Below are 3,423 nucleotides of genomic sequence, written 5' to 3' on the forward strand. Positions count from 1 at the left end.
GTTACTCCGAGTATTTTGGGGTTATTCACCGTCGGAATTGGTGTGTCATCGACGTGAATCCCCAGCGGTAGCCTGACCTCCTTCGTCCAGGTTGTGAACAGGGTCGCGGAGGATTTCGTAGGGGAGAGGGCTAGACACTTTGCAGTGAAGAAGCGAGAAAGTTCGGAGAGATAGCCGTTTACTTTCGAACACAGGTCATCAATTCCATTCCCAGTCGCCATAATCGAGCAATCGTCGGCATAGGAGACAATCGAGACTCCCTCTGGTGGTTGAGGGAGCTTTGAAATATAAAAGTTAAACAGTAGCGGGGAAAGGACACCACCCTGAGGAACCCCCTGTTTTATTTTTCGCTGCTTACTCGTTTTGTCTCTGAACATTACCGACGAATGTCGACCACTTAGATAATTTGCCGACCACCGTTTGAGCCTCTGTGGGAGAGAGGAGGCCTCTATATCTTCTAGTAGCGTGGAATGGCAGACGGTGTCAAACGCCTTTGACAAGTCCAACGCTACTAGAATCGTTCTCTCACAGGGACGGTTACGGTTAAGGCCACGAGTTATCTGAGTGTTTATGGCGTTAAGTGCTGTTGTTGTGCTGTGCACTTTACGGAAATCATGCTGATGCTTCGCTGGGGTCAGGTGATTTGTGAAGTACGGGAGTAGCAAGGCCTCGAGTGTCTTCGCTACCGGGGAAAGGAGTGTAATCGGACGATACGAATCTCCTTTGTTTGCAGGTTTCCCCGGTTTGAGCAGTGGGACCACTCTCCCCACCTTCCAGATGTCTGGGATGATGAGAGTGGCCATTGACAAATTGAGGACCTCCGTTAGGTACGCTACCCCCGCAGGACCCAAATTTTTCAGCATCAGCATGCATATACCGTCGGGACCCATGGCTTTGGAGGCTTTCGCCTTCCCGATGGCCACCTGAACTTCACCGCAAGTGAAAGCAAGGGGGGCACAATTTGTTGGCAGTTTGTGCAGCCTTCTGGTCACTCGACGCTTGGCTTTGTCCACCGGAGGATGCAGTATGAACTGCCGGCTAAAATAGCTCGCGCATCGCTCCGGGTCCGACGAAGCATAGTCGCCGAAGGAAATTTCGACTCTGTCGTCGTGCTTCGTCGGATTAGACAATGACCTCACGGTTGACCAAAGCTTGCTCACACCAGAGGTGAAGTTGCAAGTCTTCAGATGCTCCTCCCACTTCTTCCGCTTATGTACGTTTACAAGTTGCCGAATCTCCGCGTTGAGATCCCTGATACGGGGATCTCCGGGATCGGCCTGACGAAGGCTATCACGCTCGTTTGCTAAAACAGCCGCTTCGGCAGGGAAGTTTGGACGTGGGTCCGATATGCACCCTGCCGGTATGAAGCGGGCTGCAGCAGCAGTGATAGCCCTGCGGAACTTACGTTCACCGAGGTGGACGTCGGTTGGTGTGGGGAGCGATGTGAAGGTGTTTTCAGTAAACTCCGCGTAACCTTTCCAGTCAGCTTTAGAAAAGTTGACATAGGTCCGGTGTTTGGCGGAGGCAAAGTCGGTTGGTTTATCAATCGAGATGACTATGGGTAGATGGTCTGATGCTAGAGTCAGCATAGGTCGCCACGTTATGCTGTTTATCAGACCAGCGCTGACTATTGTGATGTCTGGCGAGCTACTGCAGTTACCCATAATCCTGGTGGGTGCGTCGTCGTTCATTGTGCAGAATGTCGAATCGTCTATCTGCTCAGCCAAGTCTGTTCCCCTACGATCGTTTGACAGGCTTGAGTGCCAAAGATCGTGGTGCGCATTAAAGTCACCTACTACCATACGGTTTTCACCTCTGAGGAGCGCACCTATATCAGGGTGATATCCTGCCGGGCAGCAGGTGACAGGGGGTATGTATATATTAAATATTTCGAGCTCGACATCGCCTGACCGGATAGCGATGCCCTGACATTCTAGGGTGGTATCCCTGCGGTCGATGTCTGCTTCGATAAGACGATACTGCACGGTGTGGTGCGTTATGAACGCTAAGCCACCACCATTATCTCGCTCGCGATCTCGACGGTGCACGTTGTACCCGGCACAATTCAACAAAGTTGAATTGCTGTGCAACTTCGTCTCTTGGACCGCAGCTATTAATATACCATGCCGACACATAAAGGCGGTTATCTCCTCAATCTTGCTCTGTAGCCCGTTACAGTTGAATTGGAGGAGCTTCATGTGGTTCGGGAGACGTGTTGTGATGTGGGGTGTGAGTGAGGTGTAAGTTCTTGCCGCCGTTGGCTGTGTGTGCTGCTGGGGTGATTGCCTCCCTGTGGTGGTATTGGGGGGCGTCGCAATTGATGCCAGCGCCCGGGCAGCGCAACACGGGCCCTCGAAGTTCCCCGTCCAATCTCGCGTGGTGCGCAGACCTGAACATGCCCTAAAGTGGCACCAGCCAAGGCAGGTGTTGCACTTGACTGATGTCACATTACGGAATATTCTGGTCTGACATACCGTGCAGATTGTAGGGGGAACCAAGAGTTGTTGGCGGCGGCGTGTGGGTGGTGGTGCAGTTGTGTGTGTTATGTGGTCTGTGGTGGCTGTGGTATGTTGTTGTGTTGTGGCGACTGTGTGTGGTTGCTGTGTGAGTGTGTGGGGCTGCACGGGCGGACTATGGGTTGCCGTGGAGGCTGCTCTATTTGAGCAACAGGGGGCCACGTACGACGTGGTCCACTGTCTGTGAGTCCGTAGTCCCGAGCAGACCCTGAGGTGACTCCACCCCTCGCAGGCATTACACTTGACTGAGGTGGAGTTGTGGTGTAAACGTCTTCGGCATACACAGCAGGTGTATATTTCTGGCCCAGGGTTTGACTCGATGCCAGCCCTGAGTAGGAGAATGCGTAGTGAATGCTGCCCTATGGACGGACAACTTCTGAGATACTTCGCCGACCTAAACGGGGTTAGATCGCCGAAACAACAGCCCTTGGTCGGGTGAAACCCGAGTCATTCCGGTACGTAGAACCGGCTGTCGTGGGAACGAAATTTGTATTGTAGTTAGGATTGCATGTGGTGGAATTTGAACCCGCGGCCTCGGTGTTTTAAGTCGACACCTCAATCTCTACGTGTTGTTACACAATATGTTAGTGTTTGATCGAGATTCTCCTCCGATTTGTCGCTCGCGCCTTAATGTTGTGGCACAAAAGGGGTCCCTACAGTTTTAGGTCGACTCTGAACGGCGAATATGTTTTACTGGGAAGCTGTTTTTAATTTTCAAGCTTTGCGCACTTCTAACCATACACCACAGCGGCCTATATACGAGACCTATATTCAGATAAATTTTTTGGATTTTGGTATCGATATTTGGAATATCGAGTCTTTTTATTCCGATATTAATGGGTACCCGATATTTTTAAAGCGATACTTTAAATGAGTACCATATCGATACTTTCTGTTCGATATCGTG

The sequence above is a fragment of the Rhagoletis pomonella genome, unplaced genomic scaffold (assembly GCF_013731165.1).
Source record: "Rhagoletis pomonella isolate Grant_MI unplaced genomic scaffold, Rhpom_1.0 Rhpom_scaffold_00005, whole genome shotgun sequence".
In the NCBI taxonomy this organism is placed as follows: domain Eukaryota; kingdom Metazoa; phylum Arthropoda; class Insecta; order Diptera; family Tephritidae; genus Rhagoletis; species Rhagoletis pomonella.